Below are 20,156 nucleotides of genomic sequence, written 5' to 3' on the forward strand. Positions count from 1 at the left end.
TGTATCTCGTAAGATGAAGTAAAATGCAGTATATTAAACTGTGTGCTCCAGTATCCCAATTAGCTGGCCATCAGTCTTCATAATTCACTCTCCAGATCATCTAGTATCGTATGTTTGCAGTTCTTTTATTCTTTCTCTATACTTGATCCATCTGTCTAAAATGAATCATTGTTTTGATCTTCAAGCATAATGATCATGACTAACAACCAGTTATCTAGATTCTCAGTGCATTCCTGATGACTCGAGGTGGTCTAGTTAAAGGTTTTGGGCCACCACAGATGGCTGCTGTAATGATACAATTCATGACTCTTCTTGCAAAGCTTCATTAAATTGATGCTTGGCATAGTGTCCTTATATTTTATCATTTTTTATTTTACCAATAACAAGGGTTCAAACACTAAAAGTGTTAATATTAATGTTATGGGCAGGTGGAGCAATGGAGTTACATAGGCCAACCATGCCCTCCTCAAGAGATATACTCTTTTAATATCTACCTTTGAAGCTATGCGTTGAGACAGTGAGTTGGAAAGCTCAGCCACAGAAAGAAACTGAAGACTGCTATAAACTGGAAATGTGTCATTGTGCAACTGTAATCATGTCAGCATCTTAACATATTGTTCACAAGAAACAGTAAGAGTAAAGATGCCAATACCTGCCATATTGGGGTTTACTAAAGCCTCAGGAGGTTACAGTACATTTCCAATGTTGCAAATCACATTTTTTTCCAGGGACCAGTCCTGCTCTACTCCCTGATATGAGGGTCACGCCCTTATATGCCCACTTTTTAAATATACCTACTCCTAGGTCACTCAAACTTAAAAGAAGAGGGAGAAGGTAGAAAACAAAAAAGTCGAAACTCAGAAATAATATGGACTTTGGTTGAACATGTAGCAACACAACTGAAAACCTGCTGCTAGATCTCTAACCTCATAAATATTGAATCATAAAAATACATAGTTAAAAAGATATACATTCATTGCCTTGAATATTATCTGCCAGGTATAAACTTAAGCACCAATGAGAATATTCATCTTATTTAAACTTCTATTAATAAAATCTGTAGATTGATCCCTGTATTACTCTGAAAAAGACCAGAGACCTACACATACTAACTCATTTCTCATGTCTGTTCTCTGCACTTCATTTTCAAGTGCTTAACCATAGAAATTGCCCCCATCTTATGTACAGATTAAATATAAAGACACCACTGTATCATCTTTGCACAAACTCCGGAATTCCTCTAAGACAATAAAGACCACAGGTTTTTCATGCCATTGGAAATAAAAATGTCATCCCAGATGACTGCAAATACCTCCCAGCAGAAATTCACAATGATACCAGCTACTCTCAGTTTAGGACTACCTAAAGTAATAGTACATCCATGCAAATTCAATGAAACTCAACAACTTAATAGTTATTAGAGGAAGTTTTTTATAACATCATTATTCTGAATTGCACTTAAGGTGTTCACTGGTAGATATTATTCAAGGCAAGGAATTTATACTATTTGGGCTGTTGTAAGCTTATGGCAGGGTACAGTTAGACTGACTTCACATATCACTACCCTTATTTTACATTCAGTTCTAGGTTAGATTTTACTTATTACAGCTCACAGACCAGGGGAATCTTTGCCTTTTATTAGACAATAGAGGTTTCTCATCTGTATGTTGGTAAGAAATTAGGAATTCCTACCAGAGATTTTAAGAAATTCCCCAGACCCAAATGTGAATAGTCAGGATGGTCTCAAAAAGAATTTTATAAAGTAGTTTGACTAAAAGAGAATCAGTCAACCAAGAGGAAAAGTATAGGATTCACAGGACTGCAGGTGTTATTCACGAATTTCAGCTACTTTCACCCTATTTGACAAAGTCTCAGAAGGCTGACTATATAAGACTTCTAAGCAGGAACTGCAGATTTATTTTGATTGACAAATTCAATTTCAGAAGACAGATGTTACTGATACATTCTCTGTGGTCATCCAGAACTTGGCTCAGCCACTGGCCATTAGACTCAGGCAGGCGGAGGTGGTTTGGGTTATGGTTAGGGTTAGCACAACGTTAATCTTAATTGCACTCATGTTTGACTTTAATAAACTTAACCAAAACAAAGAATACCTAACATGGGTGAGAAAGTTGATTTGTCAACAGAAATATCATTGAGATCTGATCCTGTTAATCAATATTACTGAGCACCATTTTCAACAATCATTGAGGATTCTATTTTTCTCACTGTTATGTGACTGTTGTGTCAGTATATATAAGTGCAGGAGTTTTGCTGGATGCCCTATATATGTGTAGTGCAGGCTTATCAATGAATGGTGCACTATTCACTACAAAAGGTTTGACAAAAAAGCCTTAATAAATGTAGATTTTTGTCTGTGTGAAGTGTAGCAAGCCATAACGTGGCTGTGAGGTATTAATACCTGTGGGCACGGGAAGAGAACACTTCAACTTAATTGTGACTCTAGTCATACTTTGCCAATGTCTTTCACTGAATAGCAAAGAAATGCCAATGTGAGCGATCGTTCGTCATATAGGTGAAGCTGGGGTGGAGAATCTTCTCTCAGATCTCTAGAAGATTGCTTTGCTAATTAAAACATGTGTACAATGCACAGCTCATCTGAAACAACAGATGGTGCATATTACTACCAAAACAAAGAGATGATACTATTCAGTCAGAAGATGGTGCATTCAAAGTGTCTTTTGAAGCACTAAGAAATTCTTCTAAGTACTGAATGCTGAGCATTCCTAAAGCACTGTCTACCTCGTGACATGCTGTTCAGGTGTCCCAACACCTAAAGCTGACAAATTCAAGAGCATCGCATGTCTGCTTGAAAGGTTTTACGGCAGCATACAGTATGCGGTATTATGCACCGTAAAGTGGGAATGAAAATCAAGTCACAAGGTGACAAAAATCAGACAGCATGTGAATGTGTCAAAACACAAAAGAAAGATTCCAAGAAAAAGAAGGGAACTGAAACCAAAATATAAAAGGCTAATAATGGTGGCACAGGATGGTGGACTATGTGGACATTGGTTTACAAAGTCCATTAAAATGTTGGAGAAGTGGACAAATGCAAGTTCTGTAAAACAGAACTGGAAACAGTTGTACACATAGTTGTTGGGTATGATACGCTGATGGCAGAGGTCCTGTACACTGAAAGGTTCAATAATTTGGCAAGACTATAGCACTGTGGATTGCGCAAACACTGCAATACAGAAATACTGGAGAAGCATTGGAAACGTGAACTACAAAACATTTTAGACAGTTATGATGTTTATATCACATGGGATCACCCTTTGCCAACAGTTCAGAAAATATATATGAGAAAAACAGTCTATAAAAAAGACAAAAAGTATCATCAATCATTAAAATTGGTGCAACCTGTGCTTACATTGTTGTACATACTGAAAGAGAGCCAAATTCATGCAACACCGACTTTTGCAGGCAGAAATGAGAGCAATGTGAAAGAAAGATACCCAAATAGGTCCAATGCTGGTAGGAGCACCAGCTGTAATAAAAAAGAACTTACAATCATACTTAAAAATGCTACCAATAGATACAATCCAGTAAGAACTATAGAGCCAATTCCGGGCACGTTGTAGGGGCTGAGAACAGCACTCTTAGCAAACATCAAAGACTGAAACAATACTAAGTTCAGGTACTCTAATCATACCCAGCCTTAGGAATGGGGTCCATTGCCACCATGGTATTAGAAAGCCAAAACACTTGGAGAAATTAAACTGAAATAAACCATAAATAATATTAGTGAATGAGCAAATGATGATTATGTCCCAAGAGTAAACTGCTCTTTATGGAAGCAAAGATTTATCATTACTACAACAAATAAATGTATACTAACTGAGCAAAATAATGCAATGAATTAACAGTACTATAATATTATTTACCAGAATATTAATTATTCTTAAAGTTTTATGCAGGAACTAATGTCATATCCTGTTATTATATTCCTGTAAAAATAACTGTAGCAATATTGACACTAGAAGAGTTGTCAGTTTGTTCCGGGGTGCATTATCGTAGTGAATCTAAGCTTGTAACTATTTACCCATGCAATGTACTATGGGCAATGCTGAATTTATCCAGGTCATCATTCAGTTTTAGCAGATTAGCTTTTGCATAATTTCTGAACACTGAGGTATTTGAAGATACTTGTGTTTTCAGTCTTACTGAGATAGTGACTGATTTATGGTCTGATTTGACCTGGGAGGAAGTTGCAACTTGCGAAGAACAGAGATGACCCATATTGCTGAGGACCAAGTCCAGGATTTCACCTCCACTAGTTGTGGTGCAGGCTAACTGTTCCAGTGAGTTTGTACTTATTAAGTCCAGAAATCTCTGGTCATACATTTTAGAGGATGTATAATTCTCCCAACTGAGAGAAGGGAGGTATTTGGCCTAATTTAGAGACTCCATAATAGCCAACTAGGAGGTATAGGCCAAGGATGGCATAGAGGGGGTCCTTTAGCTATCTATAATGTGATATGGGGTTTTGTTAATGGTAAGATGGACAAGGAAGAGTTCTAGGTCATTATCCTGTCTCACAAACCTGGAAGAGAATTTTTTTTTTATGAATATCGATACACCACCACTTTTAGGGCATTTGGCTAGCACTGTGCACCTCAGATTGTTGAAGGGGTATGAAACCCTGTACTGATGGAATACTCAAAATTGTCTTGTACCATGTTTCCATGTAATTCCTATACTGACACTCTCCAAGGGTAGGCAGTGCCTGTAGGGAGTGGAGTTTTTTTTTGTTGAGGCTCCTAGCCTTAAGCAGCAATACCTTTATGTTTTCCATATTATGCTTCGTTAGGTTGTAAGCTTTTGAAGGCTGACATTGCCTAAAAAGGCACTGTGTGGTTAGACAATTAGCTAATATACAAAGGACTTGTGGAGATAGATGCAGGCCATCTCTGGCAAAGCAGTTAGGACCTTTGACCATATCCTCCCAGGCTGATATATAATGGGGCATCTTGAATGATGCCAGAAACGACACAGATTACTGATGTCAATAATCCTTTGTTCATATTGCACCATCATTGTCGATGATGATAAAATTATTCTCAAGGCTAGGTTCATTCCTGCCTTGGTCATGCATTCCAAAAGCTCCATTATGTTTCTTTTCATATACTGTAGAAAAGTATGTCTCAAGCCCTTTACTACCACGTGTGATATGATGGTGTCACAGTAGATAGTTAAAAAGTATCTGTAAAGTATTTTAAGGTAAAAAGTACAATTATGACATTAAGAGACATTTGTAACTGTAAAAAAATATATATATTTTTTTCATTTTCACTGATAGCACCAGGTAACAATTACTATGGCTAGCTATTTTCACTTGAGTTTCAGCAGCTCAAATTACTATATCTCTGGGGACTTCAGTGTTCAGACCTTTGATTATACTGTCATTTCTTTTCTAGTTTTCACAGAACAATGGCTTTCCTAGAATCACTGTCAGTGTTTTCCCATGGAAAAAGCTGCAGGAGGTATGTATTAACATAATGCTGTACTTTTATCTGTGTTATGATGCTCCTTCTTCAATATTTGTACTAAATGAAATTTAGTTTGTACATGGCATCAATACGCAAATTATCATTTTGAGTAAGGTTAATATCTGAGTTTCATTGAAGCTACGCTCACAAACAGTCAATGCAGATTTTTCAAGCTTTATATTGATACAGGCAAGAAACATTTATGTTTAAGAAGTAATATTTAAAGTCATGGGGGGGTTTCTAAGACCCTTTGCTATGATCTTTGGTTACATAAATACTGTGTATCTGCCCACTGTTAGATTTGAATCTTCAGTTTCTAAAAATTAACATAGCTTGTGTATGTTTTTTCAGCTTGCATTCTGGCACGACTTATTACATATTGGTCAAAACTAATTATTAGTGTTGTCATTCTGGATGCTTCTGTATCATCTAGAATTGCAATTATATCAGGATCGTTCGAGATATTGATATTTCCTACATTGTCATTAGTTGCATGAGTTGCCAAAGGTACTGCTGAATAGGGTGGTATGTATGTAAGTCAGGTGTTACGTCCCGAGGGGAGCAAGGTACCCTATCATCACACAGATGCCCATCACTCTTTAGTGCAAGCACCAGTGACTGGCATAGTGCTGTTGTATAGTAATTCTGAGATTGCAATACTTTGGGGATTTCCACCTACGCGATTCAGCAGTCCGTGAACTGACATATGTAAGTCACAAGGTGGGGGAAATCACAGCCACCCCCACCGCAAAGTTGAGAAGCCCCAATTAAAAAACAAATAAGTAAATAAATAGTATTGCAGTTCATTTCATTTCTTGCTCTGTTGTATAAATATTGCCCTTCACTGTTTGCATTTAAGAGTGCCCATTTTGAGTGTACTTAAATTGGATCATCTAACCTAGCTGGTCTTGATTGCAGTGGGTTCTGCCATCTTTGATTTAGTTATCCTTTCACCTTCATACAGTGCTCAGTCTGACCAGAATTTGATAATTTATAGAACTTATAATTTTTATTACACCATTCCATTTCCCACAGAATTGTTTCCTTCACTGAATGAAAACTCTAAGCACTTGTTTGAATCATTCTGCCACCCTTTTTGGAAAAAGTAGTAGAGTACTATAGCAGTAGATTTATATTGGCATGGCTTGAACAATTCTGAAACTCTTCTTAATGAAAATGTGCAATCACAAACTAAATATTTTAAAGGCCCTTCTGAGAAAATGTTTTTGAGGCTATCGCTGGCAAAACAGACTCTGCTCAGTTATTTTGGACATAATTTTGTTTTACCTACCTCCAACACTTACACAATTTGAGAAATGGATCATCATGCTAATTGAATAAGTTTTAAACTGCAATGTTTGTGTTTTATGACACATTCCCTTAATCAACCTGGAACACTATGTTTCCATTAAATCTGCTGGTAAGCCAAGGCTTAATATTTAACTGGAAGGGTTACATGGTGCCACCAGGCACCTTACAAAAGAAATTAATAGAAAATACAGTTTGTCAGAATTGTTTTTTTCTATGGCATATAAACATATATAGAATGACAATTGTCTCCATTTTATTGACAGTAGTTTTATTATCTGCCAGTCACTGTTCATACATTAAGTAAATGTATCCACACTTTAATACTACCACAAACTCTCTAATATTAACTTCTATGTAAGATTTAAGAGATGTCAATTTCTTAGATTTCAAAATGCATATTGTTGCAATAACAGATGACTGATGAAAATATGTAGCAGAAAAACATCATTAGCAGTCCATATTTAAATGATAACAGCATCAACCCCCATTATGTAAGACGATTGTATGAAAAGGCCCATTTATCAAGTTCAATAGGTATGTTGTCAAGCCATCTGCCTTTTTTAAAAGAAGAATGCCAGGATGTCAAGCCTGTTATTGGGGTTCTCTTTCTTCTTCACTTAGAAGTATAAGGAATTAAGTTACAGAAGTGAAACAGCAATTTTTGCACCTTTAAGAATGGTCAAGCATAAAGCCAACAGTAGCAGCAATCAGGATATTGTTGACAAGAATATGACAATGTCTTTTAAATCCAGCTTGGGATATGTGGCCATTAAAATTGTATAGTTTTTAATAACTGGCACATCTTGGTAGATATCAATGAACTTAGAAATATTATAAGGGAAGCTCCTCATTTTACTAGCAAAACTAATATTACAGACATGGTCAGACATGTTAAGAACCCCAGAGTTAGGACAAACTAACCGAGAGGGGCATTCCATAATGAAATGAACCCCCAGTGCCATTTGTTGCCAGTGGTCCTAATTATTATAGATCAGCCACCCAGAAAGTCTGTTCTGCACCAGGGCTTATCAATTGCAGCACTAAAATGTCATTTATCTCGCCAAGTGCAAAAAAAGTTCTTTTTATATGGGGTATACCAAGGGAAAGTTATCTAACCCTGCTAATGAACATCAGTATTCTATCTGGAAGTGAAATGCTAATAATAGACTTTTTAAGCAATCCATGAACTGTGACAGATTTAAGAAATGTATATTGCATATTTGGACTGGAAATTTATTAACAGACTGAGTGAGGTCACTGAGACTTTGTTAGAGCTATAGCAGTAGAAGAGACTTGTATATTCTAAGGCTGTCTGACTTTAATGAAAATACAAAGTTAAACGAGGTTTTAATGAGCAAAATTCTCTCACATCATTAGTTTTGAATGTTATATTTAACTTACAAAAGTTGCTTTTTCACAGGCCTTTTTACCATCTTTTATTGCTTTGTCACTTTTAGTGGGTGAACCACTTTCATATGTTGGTTTATGTGTATTTTAAGAACATAACTGATATCTGTTGCTTGGTGATCTTTTCTGATGAATCAATTTACACAAACTAATTTCTGATAGCAGAAGTTTTAAGCTTACATTGTATTTTTTTTTCCTTCAGTTTAATTTCATGTCACTCCAATGGGTTCTTTCAGCCAGAGACAAACCTTCTGACATAAGTTACTCACAACAAGCTAAAGGGGCTAACTGCTCAGTGCTATGAGTCTCAAAAAAAAAAAAAACTGCACTCCTCCCTGGAAGCTTTCCTCTCCCTGGAGAATGCTGACATCTATGCAGTTACTGAAACATGGTTCAAAGTCACAGAAGCAGTCCACCAGTGTATGGCTATAATACCATCCATACATTCTGGCCACCCACTGAACATGAAAGAACAAAAGGCAGAGGTGTATATATCTACACAAAAGATAAGCACACCTCAAGCCTGGTCAAAGAAGATGGCATGTTTGGGCTATTCCATGACCAACTAACCATAGGAAAAATCCATCACCATATTCTTGCTAGCTACAGGTCTCTACCATGAATCAGGATACCCATACATCATACCTGAAGTTACTAGAATCACTCACCATCCAACTTAATACCATACTCTTGGGTGATTTTTAACTACCCCTCAATTAATTGGAAGGCATATACAACCACTAACATGCGGGCTCAAAGATTTCTTGACTTTGTAAATGCAAATGCCCTGGTGCAGCTAGTCTGTACTCCCACTAGGGAACAAATATCCTAAATCTGGTGCTCACGAATATGTGTGTGCTTCACTGTGATATCCTCACTGGTACAATCATATCACAAAGTTATTTTATTTGAAATAAATGTAAAACTAGTCCCCCCACCTAACCCCAAAACTTTAAGAACTTGTATAAGATAAATTACCTCCCATTATGGGATGGCATAACCAGTTTCCAAGCTCTCCTTAATTCAGACAAAACAGAAACCTATGCAGAAGCATACACACAAGCCCTGTACAACCATATAAACAACTGCAGAGAAATGGTAGTACCAGCCGGAAATAAACCCAGATCAAACTGAAAAAACAAGCCACCCAGGTGGACTCATGTTATTAATTAGTTGTACAACAAAAGAAAGAAAATCCTGTAATTGTGGCAAACACTAGAAACAATCACATAGCTAAATCAACAACCTCCACGGCAATACTCAGATTTGCTCTGAGATACTGCACAATGGTACCTCCAATACTCAGCCAACAGATATTGCCAACATACTGGCTGACAGATTCAGTACTAACTTTAACCCTCTCTCCCCCCCTAAGGGACCAATCACAATACCAGAAGAATGCCAGGCACCCAGCATTACTGCAGCACAGGTTAAAGCTGCATTGTCCAAGGCCAAGAATACAGCTTCCATGGGACCTGATAATATCTCTAGCTGTGTTCTACATGAACTACAAAGTGAACTGGCACCACATCTGTGTGCCCTGTTGAGTCACAGCCTCACCTCAGGCTTTGTCCCTACTGAATGGTGCACTGCTACAGTCATCCCTCTCCATAAAGTGGGAGCGACTACAGACCCTGGGAATTATCACTCCATTTGCCTGATGAGTCTGGTATGCAAAGCTATGGAGCACATCATCCTGGATCTGATTAACAAAGATATAGGAAATCTCCGAACTCTAGACCCAATGCAATTTGGCTTTGTGAAAGGGAGATCATGCCTGCTCAACCTGGTTGACTTCTTTGAGTCAGTCACCAGGGCTGTGGATGAAGGTAAAGGCAGTGCATACAGCCTACCTCTATCTGGCCAATGCCTTTGATACCGTTCCTCACTCGGGAGTTATTGACAAACTCACCAAACTTGGCATCAACCCCTATATCACTAGGTGGGTTGCAAACTGGCTCACACACAGAACACACAATGTGAAAGTAGCAGACTCCAAGTCAGACTGCCGACCAGTCACAAGTGGATTCCACAGGGATCGGTCCTGTGTCCTGTCCTGTTTGGCATCTACTTCTCAGACGTCCAGGCCAACACAAAGAGACTCTGGGTGACCAAGTTCACAGATGACTGCAGGCTGGGAACCATTATTAACTCCCCAAGTGATGCAGACTTCCGACAGAAATGCCTCACTGAGACCAATGACTGGTGTCAAAACCATGGCCTTAACTTTAATGCCAAAAAATGCGTAGTCATCCCCTTTGGTAAAAACTCAGTTCCAACTAATTACCACATCGATAGGAACCCACTGAACACTGAAGGCATTGTAAGAGATCTGGGGACACAGGCTGACAGCAACCTCTCCTTCAACCACCACATTGCCACTGTGGTCAGAAAGTCCTTCTATATGGCACAGTTAATTATCAAGGGTTTTGCATCCAGGAAGAAAGAGGTCACTGTCTCTCCCTTCTCTTCCCTCATTATACCAATTATCGAGTGTAATGCCCCATTTGGTATGTACTTCACAAGACACATGAAAACAGCTGGAGAGGCCACAGAAGTACCTCATGAAAAGGATCATAGGCATTAAACACATGTCCTACATGGACAGACTCAAAAGACTCCAGCTATTTTCTGTCTCATATCGACTACTTAGAGGTGATCTCTGCTCAACTTCCAAAGCCATGTCTGATGCAGCTCTGTTAGAAATGCTACATCTAAAGAAATCCCAATCCCTCTGCACCACACACTCCAGAGATCTCAACCTCATTACCACAATCAGCAGAACATGCTGGAGGGACAGTTTCCTCACCCAAAGACTGCCCATACCCTGGAATAGACTTTCCATACAGTCAAGCAGAGCACCTTGCTGACCCTCTTCAAGAGAAATCTCCATGAGTGGATGGGAAATAGAAAGTTCACCCCGGGTATCACTCCAGTGGCTCTGCTTGATAGAGGCACTGTGAACTAATGTCAAGCAGAACGATGCCAGGGCACTTCTATGGGCTATACTTGTAAAGGTTCCAGGGCCATTAGCCTAGTACACACCTATGAACCTATAAACCTATGAGAAGTAAGAGGAAATGTGCACAACTCAACAAAAAGTCCCTCATTAGTCAAAGTGAGTGAAACAGGGAACTAATCAAGTCTCTGAAAGCAGACATTTAGGTAAAAATAACCTCCAAACCTAAGAATAACCATAAGGCATTTTTCAGTTATGTACACAATCTTAAGAGCAACACCCAAGAATGTGTGGAATTAGTTGTCGATAGCATCACCTATACTCAACTGGAAGATATAGCAAATCTGCTGTTTGACAAATTCAGTTCACATTTTACCTCCTATCACTCCAGTTCTCTACCAAAAAATACTCTCCATGACTCCATCGGCAATTATCAACAAAGAATAGGTTGCCTCTATGCTCTTTAGAGCTAAAAACTACACTTCAGTGGGATCTGACAATATTCCATGTTGCATCTTGAACAGCTTAAATCAAGACTTCCTAGGCCCATTATGTTTTCTGTTTAACCATAGCCTCCAGACTGGATTTGTGGCAGTAGAGTGGAGGACAGCAACAGCCATGCCTCTGCATAAAGGGGGACCATTTACTGACCTCAGAAATTACAGACCCATAACTTTGATTAGTGTTATTTAACACCATGAAAATAATAATCATGGACCTGATAAAGAATGAAATAGGAAACCTCCAAACACTGGACACGACTCACTTTGGCTTTGTCAAGGGCAGGTCATTTCTACTGAATCTGGTGGATTTCTATGCAAAAGTCACTAATAGATGAGGGCAAAGCAGTACATACCACCTACCTTGACCTAGCCAAGGCATTTGACAAAATTCTCTACTTAGGTATTATAAATAAACTCATAAAACTGTGCATATATTCCTATACCACCAAATGGACAGCCAGTTGACAGGACATGTGGTTAAAATGGTGAATTCAATTCCAGCAAGAGGCCATTTACTAATAAGTCAGTTACTCTAAGTCTTAAGTGACTTACTCTAAGAACAAATCTTTTGGAATCTGGTCCCACATCTAGATACACCAGTCCAAAGAAATGAAATCTACCTAAAATAAAATTAAAAAAAAAAAAACTTAAAATTGATCAATAGCAAGACAACCGGAAAACATTTTTTGTGGCAAACCTATCAAAAATTAAAAATCTACATAAAATAAGATTTAAATAATTAAAAGAAAATTGTCTAAAGTGTAACACTATCAATTCCTGACAAGTACCTCACTACATTAATGAAACAGTAGTAGTAACTTCCATTTCACTATTTTGAATAAAAAAAATAAATGTTACCTTAATATTAGAGGAAAAAAACACCTATTAGACCACCATAAACAAAAGAGATTCTTAAAAACTCAGAGAACCATTCAACTTCTCCAAAGAAACCTCATGCAGCAATTATATCCCACAGAAATTAGGAGAATTCCCTTTCTCTGGAACAGACTCCTTATCCGTGTGAAGCAGAGTTCTTCCCTAATCCTATTTAAGTGCAACTTGGAACAACAGATGGGTATCAGAAATTCTCCACCTGGTCTGGTGCCTGTGAATCTGATAGACAAAGCCAGTCATTAAATCGCTCATATATAAATCAAATTTGTGGGTCACATTTGGGTTACACAGCTAGGCTTATAAGTGCCCTAGTGGACGTTAGCTTAGTATACCCCTATGAACCTATAAGACAGTAAGAAACTGTATCTAAAACTAAAATTATACAATAATTTAAAACAGGTATCTTGTGGTTTCCTAGGGTGAACCATAACATACCTACAGTTAAAACTATTGAGTGTACCTGGATGGTTGTGTGTGAGCAAAGACACACAACCTGAATCATCACATTTATTATTATAGCATGTTATAAGAGCTGTTAAAATTGTGTTTGTGCATAGTTGGACAAACAAGTTTGTGGATTGCAACTCCAATATCAAAGGCAATGCATCACATTTAACAATGGCTGTGCGTACCTCAGGTATGTCAGACTATGAATTGCAAAACCACCTTATAAGCATACTAAACTTCACACCATTTCTCATTTGCATCTCATTATTTTTTAGGCCTTGCACATCAGTGTAAATGGCCTCTATGATTTGTGCCTTTGCTATGCCCATTCTTAAGCATCAGGAATACCCCTATCGCATTTGCGCAAGTGACTATGAGTACTGCCTAAGATCTGGTTTAAGGTGCTTGACTGGGTCTATATCACTTTAGTGAATAGCTCTTTAATCAAATACCTCTTCATCGAACCCTTTTACTTGAATGTCCTATTCATCAAACTCTTTTATTGTCGAATTGAATGTTGTCAAATGATTTTTGTTGGCCAACATCAGGAATATAATACATGCTGTAAAAATAGCGTAAATTTTGTAATGAATGAGCAGTGTTGTATAATGTCATTTAAATTGTACTGTAAGAACAAGGTTATAGATAATGCTACAGTGTGTCTTTGATCAAAATATATTTACTAATTAGAAAAAAAAGGTGTTTGTATTAATGTGGTGCATTGCAACAGGTTGAGTAGCAAGTCCCACCTAAACCCCACCTACCATGCAACAGTGAGTGAAAGTTAAGTAATATTCATACCAATGGTGGCATGAATGTTCATAGCCTATTCGTACTTTTCTTCAATATAGTGTGATCTTGGAGTTGGTATGTTTAATTTGCAGGGGGTGTGGGGGGCAACCCCTCCCACTTGGCAGGTGCAGGAGGGCACAGCCCCCCTGTTTAAACAAAAGAGAAAAATTAATTTTAGTTTTTACGTTTTTAATTACTGAGGCTATGCCCACTTTTCAGTGCACTAGTCTGAGAGGTAGTATAGTAAGGCAAATTTGAGTAAATATTAAAATTAAAAGTAATAAAAGTCAACATTATTTTATTTTATTTAAGCAATATTTTTTTAAGTATTGCATTTTAAATATTAAAGTAATGTTTAAGGTTTGTACATATTTTCTGTTTATGGAGTGGATTTGTGAAGTCATATGTTAAATTTTGTAAGATGGCCAACTAAAATTAATCAATCTTTATGTGTTCAATGATAAAAGAGTTTAATGAATAGGAGGTTTGAGTAAAAGGGTTCGATGAAGAGGCATTTGATTAGAAAAGTATTCAATTAAGTGATATAGAGCCTCTTGACTGCTTACTTCAACTTCAGGTGTTAAAGTTTATCACAGATTTTCGTCTCAGTTTGTTACCAGCAGTATTATTTTGTCTCTTCTGACTTCTTTCTTGAATGCAGTTTACTCTGTATAGAGTTTATGGTATCAGTAATATAAATGGATCTGGTAACCTTCTGCATATTAAAAAGTCTGCTTGTAAGGGATGGAGTCCCTGCAATGGAGTATTTCTATAATGCAGCTTTTGGTATTACTCTGTACTGAAGATGGTTTAATGCTTTTGATGTTCTATATACTTGCATCTTAAAAGAGAAGATAATGTGGAATTGATGCCATGTACTGAATAACTACTTATGCTTACATCTTCTGTATTCTTGACTTTTGTATTGTAGACATCTTCACAGATATGAAAACGTTGTGTATCCCCCATCTCAAGAATTTAGACTTTAATGAATTAATCACATTTGTATTCTTCTTTCTGTCAGCATGATTACTTCATGAGACTTGAAATAATAACGTGCACACACATAATACATGGCTTCTTTGAATTGTGACAAATATGGGCCTACTTGACTCCATTAATGAGATGTTACTTGGTATGGTACATCTCATCACTTTGATTATATTAAGGAATTAAATGTATATGGGAGAAATTTGTACAACTTCTTTATGAGTCAACATTGCTGGCCAGTACATTATGTATTTTGCTCTTCTTCTGGGGATTATTATTATTTACAGCTGTAATTCTCTCAAAACTCTGTTTTGTCATTTGATTTGGACTGTTTTTATCAGGATAGAACATTAAGCCCTGAAGACAATGTATTTCTTCCTTGAAAAAAAGTACAACTGCAAATCTTTCCATACTAATGATTTCTGCTCAGGCCAACCTCTCACTGAAACACATTTCAGTGCCTATATTCTAGGCAGTGTCTATATATCTCTAGTATTACTTAATTAAGATGTTTATTCTGTCACTGGTAGCTGATGAACTATGCAAGGAATTTGTAATTCTTCTATTAACAATTATATGTGCTTCTTTGATAAATATGTTCTACACAATGTAGTTGATATTTATAATTACTTGTTTGGTCTATTCCTATTTCAGTTTATACCTTTGCACATTTGGGCTGGAATTCATAGTCTGGGTCTCTGCACATGCCTAGCAGTTATATGTGAATAGAGCTGCTAGATGGATATGTAAATAAGTTCTGCTTAGGTTATTTGTGATGGATGAGTATAAGCAAATCTGTTTGTAAAACATGCCAATTTATGGCAAAATTGTAAAGTATGTAAAATTTAGCATTAGGAACTTGCAAATTTATACTTAAAACCCTGAGGCTTTGTATTACTTTGTTTTTGAGTATTGTGGCTGAGCATGGCTAGGCACAGTCACACAGACACCATGACAGTTTTATTGAAGAATAGAAAGAAGGGGATAGGAAAGATTAAATATGAGAAGACAAACAAGAGAGGAGCACAGAAGAAAAACATGAAGAGGGTTTGTACTGGAGAAGGTGGAGAGGAGGGGTACCATGTTTTTGTTAGTGGACAGACCTACCTATTTTTCTAACTTTCTTGTGATAAGGTAGTATGGGTGGGCAATAGATAAGATAGTGGTGCTCAAAAGATGAGGGAAGAAGGGCTGTGATGAAGAGATGATGCTGGAGTCCCACAAAGCCTCAAACACTTCAGGATGGTGGTGTGTGTGTGTGTGTGTGTGTGTGTATATATATATATATATATATATATATATATATATATATATATATATATATATATATATATATATATATATATATCACCAACCTCTGCACTATGGTGCATGACATCTAGTGCCACGGAGGAAAAAATTCCAGAAACCAACCAGCCAACAGTCTCCAGCAATCTTGCACAGTCTGTATAATATAGAAGGCATATTGCTAATGCAAAAATCCAAACCACAGATGCAGTGTGCAGCAAATATACTTTAATGGCAGCTAAATAAAGTCACAGACTGGTTTCGCCACATACCGACAAACATTATTGTATGGAATTGTAGTCATAACTTATCCGTCAGATTCAAAGAGCTTAGCTCCTTTTCATTCCTGCTGCCTTTTACTATGCATTCTTGTTTACCTGAATTTTAATTTTATATATATATATATATATATATATATATATATATATATATATATACATATATATATATATATATATATATATATAGTTCTTGCTCAATTTTTTTTTCATTTATTTTTTTGGTTTACATATGTATACTATGAATTCTTATAATATGCCAGTATTCCCTTTAATGCAAGTTAAAAATAAATGTATGCTATGTGGGTAGTATGTTGGTTTGAAAATTCTATGGTTTGAATATAACACTGTTTTCAGGTTGAAGTTGTTCACACACTGACAGATGTAGTAATTCTAGGAAGTTTGCATTTCCTTTGCTGTACAAATGTGTGTGATTTGCTAAGTAATGCAAAAAGAAAACAAGTTATTTCTCAGTAAAACCTGTACTGGTTATTCACTTGGCAGAGCACCACCCCAACCTCCACTTTGACTAGGGTGTCTTGTCCGACTGAAACTTCAACCATGTTGTACATGCAGTTACATTACTTTTGAACAAACTACTGTGTTAAGCAATTGTTATAATATTTCTTTGTCCTACACAAACAATAATTTATTTACCAAAACCTGCTGCATGTAATCTAATTAGTGATTCAGTTTATGCAATGATAAATTAAATTAGTATGTGTAACTGTGATGTTCTTTTCTTTTTTCAGTCTTTATAAATGCACGAACAAGTAGTTTTTGTAATACAGCACATACATGTCTTTGATTTGCAGATTTATACATGCAGATTGTTTACTATACGTGTTACATTTGTGTTTATTCAGAACATTATGCTAATACATAATAATCATCATATCTTTTTAAACATATGCATTTATGTGTATAGATATGTTTATGTTTACCTTTGCATTATAATACTTTACATATCATATTTGCAGTTGCACATAACTATTTGTTTTAGTTGAGCTACAGGGTGTCGAGCAATCTGCATCTACCATGTACTGATTTCAAAGCTGCTGAGAGAATCTGCAAATCTAAGTGCCATTTTTTAATTTATTCTGATTTATACTGCACTTGTATGCTTAATTATGCTATTTTGTTAACTTCCATTACATCTGCACTGCATTTTTTCACATTTTACTGTTAAACTGTTTAATTAACTGAGTGTAAACTGTTCTTTTGTTATATCTAAGTGTGTATCTGCTGTCCTGTGTTAAGTTGACCTAAACAGAGTTAAAATATCTTTAGCATTGTCTGGTTTCAGGTTTTGCTGTAGCCGGATCTGTTTGTGTGATTCTTGTGTTTCCTGTGTTTCCTGCTACTCCATTTTGTGTTGGTTGGAGCCTACCTGCACATATTGGGAATAAGCAAACTGGATGGAACTGATCTGGCATAGGGTGTTTAGCTAAGATCACAAGGACAAGGGTTGATAGGTCAATTCCAGTGTTTCAATTTTACTTTAATTTTTGTGGTATTTAAACCCCGCATTTGTGCGGGTTTTTTCTTGTTTGTGCACTACACGCCACTGCTGTGCTATTTTAACCCTTTGTGAGGTACAGTATATCAGCTGTATTTTTTCCCTTACCAGCACTCCTGTGTAAGCAAGGCCCTCCCTTGCAGCTACTGCATTGATTTTATCCAGCCCTACTCACACTTAGAGGTACTTTCCTCAGATAGTACCCAACCTACTATCCCTGATCTCTCTTCCACAGAGTCTAACAACCATGGATGGACAATTTCCTATGGTTTCTGCTGCTAATCTGGTTGATATGGGCATCCTGAGACAGTGGTGCAACTGCCTCATGTACATGGACAACCTTCTACAACTACCACCTAGGAACACACTATGTGAGAGATGCAATTACATTAAGAACCTAGTATCCTTGCTGTCTCAATCACAAGCCAGTATATCTGGCACAGAGAAGGCTGTCTGCACAAACACTACAAACACCACACCTCTAACACCACCGACACCTGAACAACACACTCCCACATATGCACAGGTTCTCAACAAAAACATACAAACAAAAGAGACCTCCGAGGCAAAAACACACATGCGCATCACAACCCACAGCACTAAGCACCACACATGGTACACACTCCTTTGTCTCACAGCCTCTAAGGCCCAGTCACAAACCCAACATACTACTCATAGGAGACTCTTTCTTGAGACACACAGATGTGCCGCTCACCAGGCTAGACAAGGAGAAAGTCACGATAAGTTGCTTGTCAGGTGCTAGAATCTGCCATATCATGCATGCACTTAAGTCTCGCAACAACAGGTACTGTTATGACTGTGTCATAGTCCATGTTGGTGTGAATGACCTAAGATGTGCCTCTCTGGACTATATGAAGAGAGACATGATTAAGGTCTCTGAATATGTGTCCCTGGCAGGTATGTCGCTAGCCTTAAGCAGCATCCTACCGTCACCCTCAGTACAAACATAAATTGATTTGCTTTAACAATTGGCTTAGTTTCTGGGGTCATTCCAAGGAGATCTAGTACCTGACAGCTTGGGAGGACATGATTGACAGACTACAATGCTCTGCCAGAGATGGCCTTCATCTGTCTCCCCTGGGCTTCAGGCTTCTGGCAAAGGCTCTTGCCTCCCCATAGTGCCTTTTTTAGGAAAAGTCATCAGGACAAAATTACCAACATGAAAAATTATTGTAAACAAAATTTAAAGGTCATGCTGCTAAATGCTAGGATTCTTAACATGAATCTGCACTGATTGCAAGCATTCGTTGCTCTGTAAGATGCTGACATTTGTGCAGTTAATGAAACCTGGTTCAAAGCTGCAGAGAGCAATTCAGCCTTACCAGGTTACTTATCCTACCATAATTTCAGATCCCAAATGGAGTGCTACAAAACCAAAGGAGGTGGTGTTTCAATATTTATCAAAGATGTACACACTTCCAGGTTGGTCAAACAGTATGACGTACAGAAGCACTCCAGGTGCAGTTAACTGTTGACAAAACACCTGTTCAAATCATAGCTATCTACAGACCCCCAACCATGACTTAGGACATCCACACCACCTATCTAGACTTGCTTGAATCCATCAAGATTCAACCCCCTACCCTATCCTGGGCGACTTTAACTATCCAGCTGTAGAGTGGAAGACCTATTCTAGCCCAAACATGAATCCCCAGCGATTCCTCAACTTTATCAATGCCAATGCATTTGATCAGCTGGTTGACACCCCATGAGTGGGGAAAATATGCTGGACCTGGTACTAACCAACATCAGTAGCCGCTGTAGCACCTGTAAAGTGTCATCCTTCTTGGCAAGATCTGACCATAGAGTGATAACATTCAAAGTCACCATCTCCCCTGACCTTCATCCCCACCCCTTGCCAGGGCCAAACAAAAAAACTTTTCCAAAGCTGACTACATCCTGAGAGCAGGTATAAGCAGCTTCACAGCCACCATCCCTTCAGTTGGAACTAGCACTGATGTCCAAGCCTACACCAAAAAACAATATGAGCACCTACATAGCTGCATGGACTCAGCAATACCTGACAGAACCAAATCATGTTCCTCAAGGAAGAGAAAACCTGTCTTGTGGACAGCAGCAATATGCAAACTCTATAATAAAAGGAAAAAAATTGCTGTCCAAGACCAAGAAGGAGCAAGTGCCAAGTTGGAAGCAATCTCTCCATTGTCTGAACAAGCAGATAAGGTCACTGTTGAAATCCTCTTAGGCTAACTTCAAGTCCAAATTTTCCATAGG

General features: G+C 37.6%; 1 long non-coding RNA gene across 1 annotated transcript in view; it reads left to right on the forward strand.

Annotated features, from left to right (window-relative positions):
* LOC122796283 overlaps positions 1 to 20,156 on the forward strand; it is a 205,266-nt gene that overhangs the window by 26,981 nt on the left and 158,129 nt on the right. Inside the window, exon 2 of the long non-coding RNA XR_006363957.1 lies at positions 5,442 to 5,507. This is a non-coding gene — a long non-coding RNA (uncharacterized LOC122796283). The remainder of the gene's footprint in view (positions 1 to 5,441; positions 5,508 to 20,156) is intronic.

The sequence above is a fragment of the Protopterus annectens genome, chromosome 3.part0 (genome assembly GCF_019279795.1).
Source record: "Protopterus annectens isolate FY-2018-M chromosome 3.part0, PAN1.0, whole genome shotgun sequence".
Taxonomy (NCBI): domain Eukaryota; kingdom Metazoa; phylum Chordata; order Ceratodontiformes; family Protopteridae; genus Protopterus; species Protopterus annectens.